The 20370-nt window shown below is 31.3% G+C and overlaps 1 protein-coding gene across 1 annotated transcript in view; it reads left to right on the top strand.

Annotated features, from left to right (window-relative positions):
- LOC106683223 (bcl-2-related ovarian killer protein homolog A) overlaps positions 1–20370 on the top strand; it is a 102050-nt gene that overhangs the window by 32947 nt on the left and 48733 nt on the right. The window contains exon 2 of the mRNA XM_014424557.3: positions 15844–15881. The gene's annotated coding sequence lies outside the window, so the exon portion shown is untranslated. The remainder of the gene's footprint in view (positions 1–15843; positions 15882–20370) is intronic.

Here is a 20370-nt window from a genome sequence, read left to right as displayed (position 1 = left end):
TATGAACTACATTGTTTACTTGGCTCAGCGAAGTTGAAATTACTTAAAACAGATAAAATCGCCTTGGGCCAAAGTAACCCTATCACAAGGGTAACATCCGGGCGGAAAACAACAAGCAAAGTAATACCTGCTTAAATAAAAAAACAATTATGATAGTTTGATTGTGTAAAAAAATGACCATAGCTGAGAAAAATAAAATAGTATATAAAAATTTCCATAAAATGGGTCAAGTAACCTGCATTTATTTCTAAAATATGGTATTATTTTTCACACAGCTAGGCTGTTATGAATTGAATCTATGAACACGTTTTATTTATTTTTTTAAAGAAGTATTGTCTTTTTTTTTTGGGGGGGGGGGAGTGGATTTTAGCAGAAACAATGCTGCCCATGTGTTTGATTTGCTTTGGTTCAAGTTATTTCCAAACAATTAGTTTTTTTTTTTATCATTATGATTTTTTCGATTACAATTATCAACTAAAAAAGTTTGATTTAAAAATATAAGAAAATAAAAAGCTGTTAAAGTACTATCATATTTAAACAACGAAATACTAGATACTGGGCTTACAATCGAACAACGCATAAGGACTATTTACCTTCGTTTCCATAATAATTTAAATGTGACTAAGAATATACTAATACTCGATGGGTCCATGAGCGATGCACCCTACCACTTAAAGAGGCTGATAAGGAACTGGATGAGAGATCTACTCTGTTGCTATCTACGGATTAATTAAATCCGTAATGTGACACTTCTCTATGTTACAAGAAATGTAATGTGGTTACTTCTTTATTTTTTTTTTCAATACCATGATATTTAAACAAGAATAAGAAAAAAATGATATCAGGATTGTCATTATTATATTTGTTGTTTTTTCTTATTACAAATAATTAAATTTTTATAAATATTTCTATCACTTTCCTGTTTATGATGCCGTGGAGGTATTTCAAATTGAAAACGCAAGAAGCAATGGAGCGGACACCGTCACTTTATTTTTTTTCTGTGGCGATGACTCAGCAGTTCTTCAAGAAGGGTTAGAAGCAAAAAAGAAGGTATTCATCGAAAAACTGACCGAAGAATAAAAACTGATAACCTCCTTTTGTATATGCATTTACCCATACTAAAAAACACTTTATGTGATGTTTTAATTTATGTAAATAACAGTGAAACTGATTTTTAATCTGACAAGTAACCCTTTTCTTTGACTAGAACACCGAAAACAAACCCATAATTAGGTCGAGTTTAATTGAAAATAAAGATACATTTAATTAAATATATTTTTTAATGCACGGTTTTCTCACAAAAGTAGAAATAAATACTTAATACACGGATTTAATAAAATAACAAGTTCATATTTGAAATTACATTAAATTTTCCTTTAGATGAATATTATTCAACCAAACCAAGGAGGGTTATAAACTTGTGTAGAGGGTTCGAAAAACTTGTGTTCGGAAATATGTTGTAAAGCAATAGAAGGATTAAACTCCTGCTACTAGAATTAGATGCAAAAGGGTAGTAGCTTTTTTTTTTCTGTTTACTTGTGTTTTGATGGTCAGTGTAGATAGATATTATAGTATAGGAGATTTGTAGTATTATAGTATGGGAGATTTGTGGTATCAACATTAAACCTGTGCGTCAGATGAACCTTTATTTTATTTTTTTTTTAAATGTTTTTTTTATTATCAATTAGTTAACCAATACTTAAAATAGGAGATTCGTTTCAATACATATAGTTGGATAATAAATGAAAGTAAGTATTCTAATGAAGCACTTCCTGACCATTTTTTCATAGTGTACCAAGAAATTGTGAAAAAAATAAATAATATTTTTAATAACATCAAACGATTTGTTTATAGCAAAAATATGAATATGAATAAAAAAAAAAATTTTCAACTAAAATCTTTTTTAATTTCGCTGCACAGTTTAGATTGTATCTAACATCTTAAATTTATTTTAATTTAAGGCCTATGTAAAATACTAACAAGTATGGATGTTTGGTGGAGATTATGGCTCAGTCGTCTTAGGAAGAAATTTCTGAAGGATGTAGTCTGAGGAATGTTTTTCATCTAGCTATCCATCATGTCTCTATAGTTCATTTGGACCATCTGCTCTCAACATCATATCACTAAAATCTCTCCCTACAAAACATCTAATGCATACGTTTAAGTACATGATATTACAGTCCAAATTCCTCCAGTAAAAACAAACCATATGTAATATCCAGAGGCGGATCATGGCAGGAGATTGTTTAATATTATGCACGATAAAAGTGAATTTTGTAAACTATTCAATCACTTAAAAATATGAAGTTTGCTTATAGTTTAAAGAGGAAAAATAGTTTTGTCTACAGATCCGGATTTAAATTTTTGGCACCTCTAGGCCCAGGAGTTTTTGCCGCATCTTTTCGTATCAGTCTGGTGGCACAATCTCAATCTAGAGACTGCTGGACACCGCAATCCAATGCCACTATTTCTTTGATTTTATTCCTATATGATAAACACATTGACATAGCAATACTGACTGAAACTCATCTCACACAAAGGACATCCTTTTACATATGTGACTACATCGCTTATAGATCAGACCATCCAGCATGGGAAGTGTTACCCATGCTGGTTCTTGTATCCTTATCCACAAATCCTTATCCCAATCATTTATTCCTTCCAATCCAACTGATGGAATTCAATCAACCTCGGTTACCATTTCAACTCGCCCTTTCCTTGTTACCTTTTCAGCTATATACTGTCCTCCTGGTAATAACTGTTGGAGCAACCTCAGCAACTTCCATACAACTGTGACTACATCTCCATGTTGAATAACCTTCCTTTACTGTTTTAATTTGCTGTATTCCATATGTGTCAATCTTACCAGATCTTTTTTCTATTAAAAGTTTCGTTTAGTTAACAGTTATTTACTGCTTATTTACTCTTTCCCTCATCATTAACCTTTCTTATAACCTCCTTGATTCCTTATTCTGAATCCTCGGACCGCGCTTCATTGCTGGAGGAGACTATAATGCTAAGGACCAACGATGGGGATGCCGCTCATCCAACTCCCGTAGTAACATCCTATCCCGTGTTTCCACCTCCAATACCTATTCCATTCTCTCTCCCAAAAATCCGACTTATTGGCCTACATCCCTCAAAAAGCGGCCTGATATCCTTGATATATTTATCACCTCCCAGATTTCTACCTCTCAAACCACTGTTGAATCCCTGGACGACCATCATCAGATCATAGTCCAGTTCTGCTTTTTTTACATTCATCCTTTGTAACAAAGCCCTTCGCCCTTCATTGATAACAGAAAGAGTTGACTGGGACAAATTTAAGTGTGAACTGGATACTAAACTGGAATTAAACATTCGACTGAAGACAAAACAAGGCATTGATGAAGCTATTGAAAAACTCACATCGTCAATAAAAACAAGTATAACTGACAACACATGGGCTAATAGAATTAATAACAATAAACAAAATAACCTGCCACGGAATATTCGTATCTTATGAAGGGAAAAACGCAGAGCCAGATCGAAGTGGCATAGGACCAGATATCCAACTGACAAAACGTATTACACCAAATTGACTTACAAACTAAAAGTAGAAATCAGAAAATAGAAAATACAAAATTTAATTAACTTTACTGAAAATCTTACAACTATTGACAAATCATCATGGAGGACCACCAAAAAACTGTTGAATTTCAAAGATTTTAACCACCCACTTCTCACCGAATCCCAAACCTGGACCAGAACTGATGAAGAAAAATCACAAACATTCGGACAACACCTTTCTAAAACCTTTATTCCACATCCTGATATCCTTAACCCAATTCACATTGAATGTATTGAAGCAGAACTAATTATTCCGCTCCAAATGTCCCTTCCACCTAAAGCATTTCATCCTTCAGAGATATCTAGAATCATTCAAAGATTACCTACCCGCGAAGCTCCTGGACACGACCTAATAACATCCCACAACCTAAAACTTCTTCCTCGGAAAGCCATCCTATTCCTTACCTAAATATATAACGCCGTACTCCGTTCCACATATTTTCCTGACCCATGGAAATTATCAATAGTTAAAATGATACCTTAGCCCCAAAAGCCGCCAGAATTCCCATCTTCCTACCGTCCTATCTCTCTATTACCAATCATGGCCAAAATCCTCGAAAAACTCATTTTAAAACGCCTATACCCCATCATAGATTCCAATAATATAATTCCTGATCACCAGTTTGGATTGCGAACATGTCACGTCCAGCAATGTCAGCGTGTGGTGGACGTAGTCTCGTCTTCTTTGGAGCACGGAATGTACTGCTCGGAAGTCTTTTTCGATGTAGAAGAAAAGTTAGGCTTTTGATCGAGTCTGTAGCCCGGGACTGCTTTACAAACTCCGTAAATTCCTACCTTCTACATACTTTCTCATCGATAGATTATTCAGTCCGCTGGTGTTCCTTGTGGAAACTGCACGTCGATTTCGACTTTTACAGCACTTACTGGAGAAACGGTCTAAACTTCCAATTCATTACAAAAGACTGATCTACATGACGGTAATAAGACCAATCTAGACATACGGAGTTGAGCTTTGGGCTCCACTAAACCTTCGAATTCCTCTCGTATCCAATCATTGCAATCCAAAATCCTTTGTAAAATCCTCAATGCTCCTTACTTTGTCACAAATAAAATCATACATAAAGACCGTAATGTTCCCTATGTAACGAATCTAGCCCGAACCAGATATCACTCTGACCACCAGATATCACACCCTAGATTCTAACCTTGCATCCTCTTCCCTTCCTGACAATCCTCCGAGGTGCCTGAAAAGAAGATGGCCACGAGACCTGCTAATGTAAAACGTCATTAGAGTGTTGCCAATGGGTAGTTTCTCTACACGCCTGTAACACTCCAAATTAACCGAGATCAGATTTACTAAATGTATTATAATATGCAGTTGTAAATAGCAATAAATAAATAAAAAAAACTTTCCTATCAATAGACTCAGTGTTTTTTTATTTTATTTCTCGATACTAGGTGGCTAAATGCCTAAATTGTATGTCGATAAACTAAACAGCGCGTTCTATAACATCTGTGGACTACTCCTGCATCTATTTATTTTCAATGCTGGAAGGTATTAAATAATCTATATACTCTTCCCATTGATACACAACATCATTTTTTATCATTACACTTAACATTTTATTTCAAAATCCACTAGAAAATAACTTCTATTTTGATTCAAACTGAGTGTATATAAAATTGAATTCAGAATAAATCCACGTTTATTAAAAAGTAAAAAATCTGTAAAAGTTTTTTCAGTAAAAACAAAGGTCAAAGAAAAGCTAAAAAAAAAATATTTGTTACCTTAGAGTTAGGTGACTGTGGTACTGTTTTTCATGTTTTTTTTATTCTTAAACCTAATATATGTTTGTACTCTTGTAATAATAATTTTTCTTTTGTTCCATTTTGACCCCATTTTAACAATATGGGTCCTTTTTTTTTTATCATGGATTCCAAGATATAAATATTGTTATACCATTGTCACCCATGCTTTTCACTCCTTAGAGGTTCTAGATGGTTTCAAGACGTAGGGAAAAAAAAGTTCTGAATTTTTTTCAACAATACAGCCTAACTGTTACTATGAAAATGTTACTAATTGGATTTCTCGGTTTAAAAGCCCTTTTAAATACCTTTGGAAAAATGAATTTGCTAACCTGTTAAAGAAAACTGTAATTGGGTACATAAAACACATTTCCTTGGTTGAAAAAATATTTATTTTTCAATGTTGTTGGTAACCCAGAAACACAATGTGGGTCCTACCTCGAAAACAATATAAAAATGTTTGGGCTACCCCAGGAACATCTCCAGGAACAATTTCACGATCATTTTTTATGAACTTACTTGAACAGCTTCTTCTCTTGTATTTTGAAGTCTCTTTTGTTCGATATTATTCCTCTAAGAACGTCCTCCTAATTTCTTTTTGTAGACACAAGGTATTTCGCTATACTACTGTCCGATAAAAAGAGTGAAAACATGGTCAATTTGAGTAAAGAAGCTTGTGTACAATAATCACCCCATGGGTACCAAAATCATGAAATAATATTTTCTGTAATCTTTAATCGGGGTCCATTTCTGAATAATATTAATTATAACGAAAAATGGTTCACACGAACACTTCACAACCCATGAGGGTTCGAGTTACGAAAGAAAATCTCACACGAACGGGAAAAAGAAATGATGCAAACCCGACTGTTGACACTGATAAGGCAAACTTTAAGCGAATTTGTGAAACCTCTAGCAATTGTCTTGCGCCTTTTTCAAGCCCGCCATAACGTTTTGAACTTGAAAAACGACGTTGTATTATAGGCACGCCAACTGCACCATAGACATCGTAATTAACGGTACAGCTAATAATTCAGAAGAAATTATTATTTTTATTTTGAGGTGCTTCAACCACTTATGTAATTTACACCTAAATTACAATTACTTACAAATGTTACTAAGATTAGGACTGTGATATCTCATAAGCAATTTACCGATATATTTATAATCAAAGTTAGTTTATAAAGTTTACAAGTTCGTAAAGTTTATAATCAAACCTGAATATTATACCTAGTTTAATTACTTTTTATAGACACTAACAACCTACTAATATGTTTAATAAGATTTGCATTAACATCCCGTTTCTTAGTACGAATAAGTGAGTGGGAGATGGTTATTTCCGTAGTCATTATTTACAAGATATTATTGAGCGAATTGAAACACGAATCAAAAATCGGTTGTGTAGTTCGCACAGGTAGCCCAAACAATGAGCAGGTTTGGACCAAAACCAACTTGTTACTTAAAACGTAGTACAGCGAAATGCTATCCTTCAATTTAAGTTTGGATTTACTCTGTTCAATTAAATTTAAAAGAAAACTGTTAAATTATTTATTTATTCGGTGCCAGTTTAGGTTTTAAGCTAAAACATTGCATATAATACAATTTATTTTCCTTTGAAACTTGTAATTTATTGGAAATAAATTTTAAATGAATTCGTGAAGAAATCTCTAGATTCAAGACCCTAGGCCTCTTGCCCATACAGGATTCAAATACTAAGGAAACATCTTAACTTTGAACAATTTGCCAATTTGGTAAAATTTATGTTCCCACAATTGCCTACTATTCATGTTATTGTACGACTGCTTGTTATTTAACTCCAGCAATTATTATTTTTATTATTCCATTTTTTTTTTTTTTGTTTCTGACCTTGCTTCTCCTTCATTACTTGATAATCCTCCAAAGCGTATAAAAAGAAGATGGCCTCGAGATCTTCTTCTGTAGAAATGTTATTGGAATTCTCCACATGTTTGTATTATATAATTTTATCAGTAACAGAAAATTTACTTGTTGTATATATTTTTATACAGTTGTAAATAACAATAAATAAATTATTGAAAAAAGTTTTTTTAATCTAAGTTTTTTAAATAATTGTATTATTAAAAATATCGACTTATATATCTAAGAGTTTTTCAAAATATGGATTTTATGTGACAATATTAAAATATACATTTTTAAATGTTATTTATTGTCGAATTCTGTTAATTGAAAAAGAGAAACAGACTGAATGTGTTTTTAGAGTTTTTCACGTTTTTTCAGTTTTCACGTGCTGCTTAATTTTCCAAAACCTAGTCTTATACCTCGATTCAGTCAACACCATGTGAACCATGGCGAGTATGACCTTTGACTGGGACAGGTATTCCGTTCAAGCTACCTGCCTTATTCCTAGAGTAAGCATCCAAGCTGTTTTCTTTTATTACTAAATAATTTCCAGTGTGAGAAGTAGGGTCCTTTTCCAGGGTCCAAAATAGAATATTTAAGAAAATCCCATATTTCGTCATAACTTTGTCTTCCTATAAAGTTGACAGAAGCGCCTAGATTAGAAATGTTAAAATGCATAGTATGAACATAAATTGTAGAATTAATAAAATCAAAAATAGTTTTGGCTTTTTTACAGTTTGCACGAATATGAATTATGTCAGTATCTGTATATTTTTAAATTTATAATATTTTTTAAACATTAATGCTTATTAAACTTTAAATGGCCCTCTGTTGCTTTTGAAATCTATTATTGTGTAAAATAAGGGACAACCATGATTTTTTAATATTTATTTATTCATTCATAAATAAAATATATATTGTGAGGATGAGGGTCGAATTTTAATTAAATAAATTTGAGAGAGTTTCTCTGTTTAAAAAAAGATTATAGATACTCACTCAAACACTTAAATTGAAATTCGACGCCCATCCTCCCATTCAATTTTTTTTAAGCTTGATTTCTTTTACTTTTTTAAAAACTCGAACTCAAAGCTTCTCCTTTCTTATGAACGAGACACAAAATGAGCAACAGAATCATTAATAAAGGTTGATTAACTTAATCTAGCTTCGGGGGATGTATTGGACTTTGGCTGGTTATTTATATTAATAACTCCGCCTTATTATTTTTCCTTTTATCGGAACTTCACATTTTTCGTAACTCTGAACGAAATGTTACATAATCTAAAATTAATCGAACAGCTCAGTCACCTGAAGAATAGAAAGTGGACATTAGAAATCGAGGACGACGATAATAACAGAAGAAAAATTGAGAAATAACAAAAGAAAATTTGATTGGTATCAGTAACGTGGTAGTATTAAGATACATTAAAAAAATCTAGGGAGTTAAAATTTTTTTACTTCTACTTTGAATTGCCATAATTTAGAGACAATCATCTACTTAAAAGTTAGATTAAGACTAGACAGTTGGGCCCTACTTAGCCGATGACTTATTAATAATTAATTACCGAGCGTCCTACAGGGCATTATGTACGGCTTTCATATCTTTGGGAGCGATACGAATGACGATGTGGGCCACTTTGTCTGATCGCATGGTAGGAATATTCATGAACGCCTTCACCGTTTTTTTTTTCTTTTTCGTACAAATCCATTTTCTTTTGCTTTTATCGATTTTGAAACGTTCTAAAGGTCAAAACTTCGATAACAATATTTCTTGACTGTCCACACGGATTCAGACATGTTTTTGCAGTGTTATTTGTCCAGCATTTGCTAATACAATTAATTTGTTGTAATACTGAAAAAGCAGTAGTAAAGGAGTAAACATACTAAAACGTTCCGTTATATTCCTTGGATTGACAATTATAATTTAAAATGTTTAAAAATGTTCTTAGCTTAAGGTCCAAGGTCCAAAAACTTTACATTAATTTGCTTAAAACATTTTCTTAGAATAATCAAAACCTCAGCGGAATTAACAAGGTTTACTTTAACCATTACCCTCTTACTCAAACAACTAAAACTAATTAAATTAAAACAAACCAAGTTTTTTAACTATATATAATAGAAATAACAAGGTATATAGTAATCTGATTCCTTTAATAAGTGGAAAGACCTGGGCGAACCATTACAAAAATCTGCTCATTGAAACAAGGCCAGAATGATCCGGTACATATCTACCTGAGGAGCATGCACAAGGTAAGGTTACTGTGCAAGAGGATGAATTTCTTGTTGCACTCAGAAATGGCGAATGTGGAAAAGCTGCGGTACCTGGAGATATTTCGGTAGAGCTGTTAAAGGCAGAAGGAACAAGATTGTTAAAGGCTCCAACAAAGCTATTAAACCCCATATTGTAAGGGCAAAAGCTACCACAAGATCTTAAGACAGGATTTCTTACATCTATATACAAGAAAGGTGGCAGGAATGAATGCCGAAATTGTAGAGGCATCTGTGTCCATAGTTCCATACCAAGGGTAATTGCAAGTATTCTGAAGGGTAAATTAGAAGAGGCGTTTGTTACCCTGGAGGAACAGTTTGGCTTCACTACAGCCAAGTCTTGTATGGACAGCATATTTGTCCTAAGGCAGCTCATAGAAAAACAAATGGAAAAAGGAAGATCAGTAAAATTAGCTTTTATAGACCTAGAACAAGCTTATGACAGTGTGTCAAGGCTTAAGATGTGTGTGAATTAGTATAAAAGTGCGGGTATTAGTATTGCCTTAATAATGCAGTGAGGAGTCTGTACAGAGAAGACGTGTACAGAGTGAAGCTTGGCTCTTACTTGCCTGAGCCTTTTTCTGCATCTAAGGGTCTTAAGCAGGGATTTAGTATGTCCCCAACCCTATTTAAAATTTATTTACAGCAGGTAGTAAATGATTGGAGCGCGCAAAGGGAAGGGAAAGGCATTGACATCAACGGACTTCTGCTGTTTTCTTTGCCGACGAACAAGCAGTGGTCACATGTAGCAGAGATGGCCTGGAAGAATACAGCCTGTGGGGTCTACAAACAAAGTTTGATAAGACCGAATATTTGCCAGTAAACTGTAAAGAGGTCCAGGACCTTCAGATTAATGGAACTGTATGAAAGAAGGTAGACTCGTTCTAATACCTGGGGTCGACAATAGATGGGAACGGTGAGTCGGAACCAGAGGCTAGAAGGAGAGTTGGTCTTGCAAGAAGGTTGACTAGAATGTTTTACCCACTCTTCTGGAATACGGTCATCTCAACGGACAACGCAAGGCAAATTTTTATAAGTATTGTTGATCCCTCACTTAACTACGCCGCAGAAACATAGACACTTAACCCAGGACTCTACTCCAAACTACAAGCAGCAGAGATGGATTTCTAGAGGAGATGGGTAAGGATTACCCGCCTGGATTGAGTCAAGAATGAGAATATTAGGAGCAGGCTAAGGGTGACCGAAGCAGTTTCGGAGAGGATAGGAAGGAGCAAGCTGCAATGGTATGGGCACTGTCAGCGGATGCCAGAACGTAGGTGGCCGAAGAGACGTCTGCAATGGGAACAACTAGGAAGACGGGTGAGAGGAAGACCCCAAACCCGGTGTAAGGACTGCGTGGAGGAGGACATGGCCAGCAGGGGACTTGGGAAGGAAGACTGGTGGGACAGAGAGAAGTGGAGGGACGGTCTGACTTAGCCAGGCTACCCATTGAGGGAAAAACCCTGCAAAAGTAAGCAAAAAGTTATTAAAGCCCTATTAGACTATTTTAAAAAAAATGTAAATATAAGTTAATAATTTTTGGAAGATATAATAATTATAAATTGATAAAGAATAATAATGACATTTATAATTAATATGTGATATAGGAAAACATAACAACATTAAGATAACCCTACGTGACCAAGAATTCAATTGTTTTCAAAATACTTTAGCGATTTATGAAAAAGAGATAAAACAAAAGGAGGGTAGTTAAAATTTAATGTTCAATAATGTCATAAATGAAAATAATTTTAAATTTAAGGCTAATGTAATTGCTAGTGAAATCTTCAGTAAAATAATTCTATATAAAAAAGTAAACTATAACTAATGTGGTATAATACACTAAAGTGGTATTATAATGAATCAAGAAAAAATAAATGAATTTTTTGATGAAGGGTCAAAATATGAAGATAAATTACCATGTTTACAAAAGATATTAATGTTTTTCTGGAGAATATTCAAGATAAATTAGATTTAAATTATAATATGAGATCTAATTGTCAGATTCTATGAAGAATGTTTTTCTATGTATTTGCCTTTACACATATGGATAAAAACGAAATAAATAAAAAATTAACCCTTCAATGTGAGTAAGGCTCCAAGTATTTTTTTTACCTTATTAACAAAACAAAATAATTTGAATAAAAAAAAATATATATTTTTTTTGGATTTGACATGGGTGTTACAGGTTACACTGACGCACAATATTGAAATGTGGACCATGACTATAGTTTATTACACTTTATCTAAAATTTATTTAGTCACTATGCATATTCAATCCAAAAAAAAATCCAGTAGTATAATTAAAGTCCGAGAGCCCATGCAAAAAAATCGACATTACCTGATGAATATTGATAGATTGAATTGTTAGCACTTTTTTAATCTTTATTGCATTGCAAATAAAGAAATGAGAGTCTAAAAGTCAGATCATATTACCTGCAAAAACGGTGGCTGTTTCAAAATGTTAAAAATAATTAATTTTTCATTCTAAGCTCCATGTCTTTAAAATTACCTAAAACATTAGAAAATTCTACATCTGACTTGTAGACACATTTCTTTGTGGGCAATGCAATAAAAAGATTCATAAAAGTGCTATCAAAGTTTTCATCAGTTAATGTCGAGTTTTTTGCATGGGCTCACGGACTATTTTCATTTTCCAAAGTTGAGTAGCATTACAACAGAGCTATACAATTAGATTTGTTCCACGTAATATTTTCAGACATAGATTTCTGAAGGGATCACCAGTTTGACGATAGTGTCATGTCTGTGACTGCCAAAGAGCAAAGAGTAGAAACAGTCAAGTAAAAAAGTAGTAATGAAGATTTTATGTTGTTTTTTTTTAAATGTCTATAGTGCATTTTATGAAAAATCATTACCTTTACTTTTATACTGTTTCTTTTCGTATTTCTTTATGTTTAATTTTTTTTTACTGATCTTTTCATATAATGTGCATATTTTTCTTTCTGTTCTTTCAGAAAAACAGCTGCAACGTAGGCTGATACTTCGGTACACATTAAATCAGGCAAACCTTTTGTGTTTATTTATTAAACGCATCCTGATTATCATTGTCTACATTTTATCCGTTGCCAAATTCACAATTCAGTTAGTATATTCAATGGCCATTTTAAGGAAATTTTTTAAAATTATTTAAATACATTTGTTAAAATAGAAAAAAAAATTTTAAATTGTCATTAAACGAACGCGTATGTGTGAATCAAAGATTTTCTAATTTCAATCTTTAAAATCATAATTATAAGTTTTGGTATGCGGTATCTTATATTTTAATGTAATTTGAATAGTGACAGGTATAATTAATTGCTGGTTGTTTATCTTATATAATACTGGGTGCGTTTCTACGGTGTCCGGAATTTCCAAACATCAGCCGAAATAAATGCTAAGCAATATGTTTTCTTGAGTCTACTTTTTATAATTATGCACCACCCACTGCCGAACCTGTCCCGATATATCAAAAGGCTCCGTGTTAGACCAGTCCAGATATCTTAAGGTCGGGAACACGCCCGCGGATTGATACAAGCTGTCGATTTCGGCATCACGGAGCTAATTTTCGCTTTTGGTTTATATTTATAGCCACGATTTAATTACTCTTTCTCCTACATTAACGTCTACAACCTTTCATTAAGGTTGGAAACACATCTCGAGTCTTGCGTGGGCCTTTACGTGATCTAAACAGACGTGCCTTGTGGCCTACGAACTTTCTTCCTCGGAACAAAGATGATATAATAATGTACAAACTCACGTTCACTAGATTTATATTTAGTAGAATTATTATAAAATATAATTGGATTTATTTATGTTTTATTTTGAGATATAACTTATTTTATCTTTTATAGTTCATGTACACTGCCATTCAAAAGTTTAAAACCATGTTAATTTTTGAAAAAATTCATTTCATGTTGAACCGTCCAATTTTATTCAGGTTCTATTTAACATTTTCATGTAGTTGACGATACTTAATATAACATTGAAAAAATTAATATCTTATTGCATAATATATAACGAAAGAGGACTAATGGATAAAATCAATATTATATAGATAATTTCAGATATATTAAAGCATAATTTCGGGACAATTTTTGCGCAGAAGATCGGGTGATTCTAAATTTTTTAGCAACGTTGTTTATTTTATTAAATTAATACAGCTTGTTACAATGTTAATTACACCTCTGTTTTTCAAATTTTATTTTAGTTGAAATTTTTTATTTATTATTCATTTTTGTTCAAGTTGACGAATACACCTGCAGTTGGGTTCTAAGAATATATTATTATTTGTAATAAAGTATTATTGTGTGACTATCACATTGTATTAACAGACTACTTATTATCTAATAGCTTTTTCTCTGCTATATTTGTCTTTGTTGACTCTATAGATACAGGTTCTTATATATCCATAGCCTTTTAAGTGCTATAGATAGAGAAGTGTGCTCAAGATAAAATATTTGAGGCTGGACATTTCTAAACGATACATCAATGAACTAAATAACTATTACCGAGAGTTTCACCCGGGATTATTTTATTTCTGATTTGATTTATGCTCCTTTATGGAAAGTATTATTACTATAGTTGATACAATAAATCTTGTTTCTTTCACTATAACCAACACATAACAAGAAACAATAATATGGCATATGAACAGCCTTAATACTTATTGCCTTTGATTGTGGTAGACTGTACTGTTTCAATAAAAAGTTTTATATTTAAAAAAAAAAAATGTACATTTTAAAGCAACCGCTTTTCAAGATATGAAGGTTTTATTTTGACATAATAATAGCTTGTTATGGATGTAAAATGAGAGTGGCGTGTGACTACTGACATGCTAAAAAAAAAAAAAAAAAATTAGATAAAATAGATTTTAATGTTTGAATTATGTAAACATATAATTCATGGTTCAACATATAATAATGGTTAGTCTGATAGTATTTATTAAATTAAATTTTATTAATGCTGTTATAGGAGAGAAAGTAGTTTTGAATTTTTCATCATAAGATTTTTTTTTTTAAGTTTTATGATTTTACTAAGATGTACATTACTATGGAACATGGAAACCTCAAGAAATGTGAAAATATAATGTAGTTATGTAATTAGGAAGTACTAAATTAAGTGTCCCTATTATTGATTGCATGTTTTATCATTTTGATTGGAATTTAATAATTTTTGAATATGTGAAATTGTATATTACGACAAAACAATAGAATACTAGAGTTATCTACATGCAATGGCTCATATATTGATCGATCACTATATCTCATAAGTGCCTGCCTATGAAACTGAAATTTTGCACTGTTTTAAAAGAGCGCTGTGAATTTACTCTATGGACTATTATTTTCAAAAACATATTCTAAAAATGTTCTTATTTCTGTTAAATGATTCCTAACCACTGTCATATTTTGCCTCCAATTTTTAAAATTGTGAACTTCTAAAGTAAAAATAAAAAATCGGCCCCCATTTTGTAGTTCTAAAGATCATCCTGTTGTTAGGTGTGATTTTAGTGCCGAAAATAGCCCAATTTTTCGGAAAATTAGCAAAGCTGTATCACTGAGGTCTTATTTTCTTCTCATTTTTGTTAAGAACACATATGGTTAGTGATTTAATGGTTTCAATGGTGGTAAAGTCGCGATTAAAATACTGATTGGGGTAGGGAAGAGAGAGAGAGAGAGAGAGAAAAAAAAAAGTTGAAACTCACAAAAGGCAATATGAAATATCAAGAACTAACGTATTCAAAAACAAAAAATCGTAATTTTATGGTAATGTACAAAATTGTTTTTTAGCTTCATTTATTTCCACATGCAATTTGACGACAATGAAGTGTTGCTAAATAAGTTTCTCGTTTTTACGCTGTTTTTGTTCTCTGATTCCTCTTGTCTTAAATTTGGGGATTTAATTTAAAAAAAAAAAGATTTTGTCAAATTTTTTTTCTGTTCATTCATCCTGCTTTTATTATGGCCAAATAAGTGTTTTATAAAATTACATGACATTTATTTTTAATAAGTTTGTGTACTCAACTTTTGTGAAGTTATCATGACTTGCGGTTATCAAGATAACTTCAAAAAAGTTCTGTAAGTACATATAATTTTAATTTCTCTGTACAAGATCAGAAATAATTTTTCAGTTATTTCATTTTTGGAGTAAGTGAGTGAGATTTTCAATTTAAAACTAATATGACTTATTGATTTAACCTGTTTCTTTTATATATTATTATCTTCAATTTATTATTTTGTGTAATCTTTTCAATCTATGAATATAAACTGTACTTTTATGTTTTTTTATTGTATAAGTTGTATTATACTCATTCTATTTATTTTTCAGGTATATCAGAAACCGTTAAGAGAGAAACCAATGATAAAGTAAGTTTTTTTTAATCATTATTCTTTTATTTTTTGTTATTATTTACAGAAGAGTAAGAGCATTATAATAGATAAATAATAATAATGTTTAAAAAATAAATTTAATTAGAAGGAAGAACAATTTGAAAATCATTCCCAGGTTCATTAGTTTAAAAATGTCTTTAATTCTGGTATAATTGAAAGTAAATTAATTTATTTGTAAGTGCTTTTTACGTTAAAAGAATCATGAGGAACCACTTCATGGTGCATTTAACGTGCTTCTAATTGATCCGTAAATTCCAATAGTCCTGATTTATCGAACTTTTCTCAAAACATGACTCATTTTCAATGTTTGCTGCAAGATACCAAAATCGTGTACAATATTTAAAAGATACACTATACAAATTAAAATACCTAAGGTTATTTATATTGCAACAAATAATGTAATAATCTTTTAATAAAAAAAAAATATTGCTTTGTGACAAACTGTAACTTTCCTATTTTACTGTATATTACTTTACTTTAAAAACAGTTTACAAAACTATATCAAATTCACAAAAGAAAAAATAACACACAATTTTGTGAGAGCTATGTTCTAGATAACCTTAACAATTATCATAAAGAAACATACACAGGAGTGAGAAGCCTTGTTGCATTTATGGCAAGGTGCCTACATAGGCCGGTAAAATTGCAAGTTAACCTAGAAGTAATTCTTAACTAATCTTTCTTAATGGATTATAATGTAAAACGATTTGCAAAACATGATAGTAGAAAGTTACTATTCTCCGAAAGTGCTAAGGCCTACTTTTCTAGATTTTTCTAATTGGCCGTCATATATTTTTAAGTTTATAGCCAATAACTCCTAATGCATTAAAAGTAACTTAAATATGTAACTTAGTAATTTCGGTAGATAACAAGATGTGTATCGAGGCATATGTCATCTTTAATTTTGATAGGAAACCTAATACAACACGGTGATATACAGATTTTTGTTTATATACAGAAAACCATTTACTACGTACATATTTCACTTTTTTCTTGAGTTTCTTATATCCAGAAATAAAAATTTTACCCATTAAACGTTTCTGTTTTGTTATTTTGTTTTGTACATTTCTGTCAAAATTCCGTTTTTGTTTTTTTTTGAGTAATGTGAAGGGCAGTATTTTTTAAACAGCTAGCGCGCATTTTCTGTTAGAAAATAATTTTAATTTTTACTTAGAACATATAACAAAACAGTAAATGTTCGTCCTTGTAGTTATTGGACTATTCGAGGTCGCGACACCAAAGGTTTATTTTATTCAAGAAAAAATATAGCATTATGATATATAGCAGCTTTAAAATATATCAAAGAGATATCCTTACCGATAATTTTCCATTTTTTAAATTTCATTTCAGTAATTTTAGAAAGAAATGTTCCCGATAAAATATCGCATAGGTATCACTAACAATGTTTTAGGACCTGAGGTGAAAGGCGATTCGGAAACCCACTCCAGGCTTCTGGGCAAATGATGTCATCAGTAATTATGAAATGCTCCTTTGCGTGCAGTCTTCGGAACGCAATATTTTAATTTGTCAGCTGCCTAAAACATTTTTCGTAACAAAAAAGAAATGATAATGAAATTAGTACCGGATTTATATATAACGGATAAACTGTTTTTTATATGTTGTTGAAAGACTGAATTATTACATGTTTTGAAAAAATCATGATAAAAGATAATTGGTGTTTTTAAAAATTAAATTGGGGGAAAAAAGTAAGTTCACAATATTTGTCTTTACTGTTCAGAAGTGGTTAAGGAAGTAAGTGAGTAAGATCTTTTCTCCAATTTCGTAGTTTGGTGTGACCTAATGATTTGACAGAAAAATATAAACGTATTAACCTCAGCCAGAAAAGCTGATGATTAAAATTATTTAATTATCTATAAGCTGCTGATTTTGCCCTAGATACCTTTCCTTCCATTATAAACTACATATCCACTCAATTGCAAATTGTTTCTTACTATCTATTTACTTATGGGTTCCTATGTATTTTCAGAGGCGTCTAAAATTAGATGGCCTCGAAACATTTTAACATAGAAAACCTCTTGTCACATTTATCTAACTTATTACATTTTCATATTCCATTTCATTACATATATTTGTAAATATGTGCATTGTAAATGAATTAACATAAAATTAATGATCATACAACAAGACCATACAACAGTCAGGAATTCTCCTGGAAAAGATGTGAAATCGCGTTTTGGTTTTTACCTGTCAGTAGATTTGATATGAAAATATGGATCATAATGAATATGTTATAGAATGAGTGGACAGGTGAAATTATGTGCGTCTTTTTAATACTAGGTCCAATACTTACAGTCGCTGGTGAAATATTAGATATTTTTGGCAGGAGAGTACTGTTTAATCTTTCTACCGTATATGAGATGTATGAAACTGTTAATTTTTGACGTCTCGTTATTACGGAGATGAACTTGATTTTTGTTTTACGGAAAATTATATGACCTGTAATTGTTTTATTTTTTATTTCATGTTTATAATAAAATAATTATGAAATATAATTAGGGTTTGTATTCAATATTACTGAAGTATAACTCTCATATACTCTTTTAAGTTTTTGAGAAAATTCAATACTTATTTAAATTGATAACAAAAAACTAAAATGAATTTTGAAATGAAATTTTTGTGTAAATAGATGCATAAAATTAGAGGTATAAGTAAACAAAAATAATATCAACTTTTGACTGGTATATTGAAATTTACCGACACAGCAGGTGATGAAGGGTCTATCATACTTTATATTTTACTAAATTAAAAATTAGTCCCAGTGCTTAAACTTGTAATATATCGTATGTATTTAACTCATTTTTAGTATTTTCCATAATTTTTAAAGGTGTTTATAAAATATTAATTAATGTTTAAATTGACGAATAACTTTTATTCAACATTCTTATTATACACAGTGATACTTTTAATGTTCAGAAAATAGTTTTATATAAAAGAACAGTTTTTATTCAGACTAGTCTTCCGGGACTGACCTAAAATCCAGAATCGAGAATCAGTACTTTCTCGCTTTTAACCATTTATAGACTGTTATGGGAATAACTTATATATTTATACTTTTTTTAAATTAAAAAAATAAAATAATATTGCTTAAAATGTAAAATGCAATAACCTCTACTAAACAGAAAGATAAACAAAATCGATTGAAAAAAAAAAGAATCAATAAAAGTAATTGGTTGCCCATAAAAAATAAATCCGACAATGCGGAATATCTCCCGGATTTATCCCGCCCATCCTGGTAGAATTTTGTTCTGTTCTGCCGGCCACTCGACCTGGCAGCAGTTGTGATTTATGCTTGTTCTGGCTCTGTTGTTAGCTGTTTGAATTGCTACCGTGATTACCATTGTTCTACCGCCTTACTTTCTGCTATTACTTTCCAATCTCATTATAATAAGTGTCTGATTGGTGTTTATTTATAATTTCTTATCATATAATTTGACTCGATGATTACTATATTTTCATAATATTAACGATTCATTTAGGTGCCAAAAATCATATCAATATACACAACGCTCAGAAAAGTTCCCTAAAAATAAAGAACAAATAAAACATACATAAAGTAAAAAACAAAAATTAGCTTTATTTCTTACTTGGCAGTAATTCATCCATCTTCTTACACGATTCCGTATTCCCTTCTTTAACAAAGTCAACTTTCCAAAAGTTTAAATAATGAAATATAAAATCGTTGATTTTAATTTAAATATTTCTGCTTCATAAGACACTTCTATTAACAAAAATATATGATATAAATGTTCTAAACTTAATGATCTTTTACTGGAAGAGTCTCTGGAATTAAACTAGATTTGGTGAATGACACAATTCTTCCTTTTTCAACTGCAATAATTTATTTCATATAATTAGCAACAACGTTTCGGGAAATATTCCCCATCTTCAGGTTGCTATAAAACCAAATTCAACAAAAACCTATATATTTAGTGGAATATAGTTAGTTACTTTTCATTATACGATATTGCTTATTATTTTTGAGTATTTGGCATTTAATTAGTAATTAAGGTAGGCACTAAAAAGCTGCCTACATATTATGAAGTAGTTCAGTGAGCTATTGATGTTTCGCTGGCTGGAGGTTTTTGGAATTTATTTGTTTGCTTTTTCTTTGCGATGTGCGTGTGCATGTTTATGTATTGGCATATGTTTGTTCAATCAAGGTTACTTGCTATAATCCACGTTTTTTTCTATCTCCGAGTCAACAGAACTTGCATTACCTGCGGGATAAACTATTATTGAAAAGTTTACTCTTAATTTTTCAATATACCTCGGTCCCGTTTTTTCTTGTTTTATTAATTACACCAAGATAGGAGGCACTTTGGCCATTCGTGCTCGCGCCGTCCAATATAGTTTAATTTTTTTTCTGAGATAGTCATATTTTGAGTTTAAAAAAGGACAAGTTTCTAGATTTAAATCTAAACTAAAATAAAAAAAAAATATATAA

This window comes from Halyomorpha halys, unplaced genomic scaffold (genome assembly GCF_000696795.3).
Source record: "Halyomorpha halys isolate HHAL.00 unplaced genomic scaffold, Hhal_1.1 Scaffold473.1, whole genome shotgun sequence".
Lineage (NCBI taxonomy): Eukaryota > Metazoa > Arthropoda > Insecta > Hemiptera > Pentatomidae > Halyomorpha > Halyomorpha halys.
Note: the sequence above shows the minus strand (reverse complement) of the source record. Positions and strands in the feature narration are given on the sequence as shown.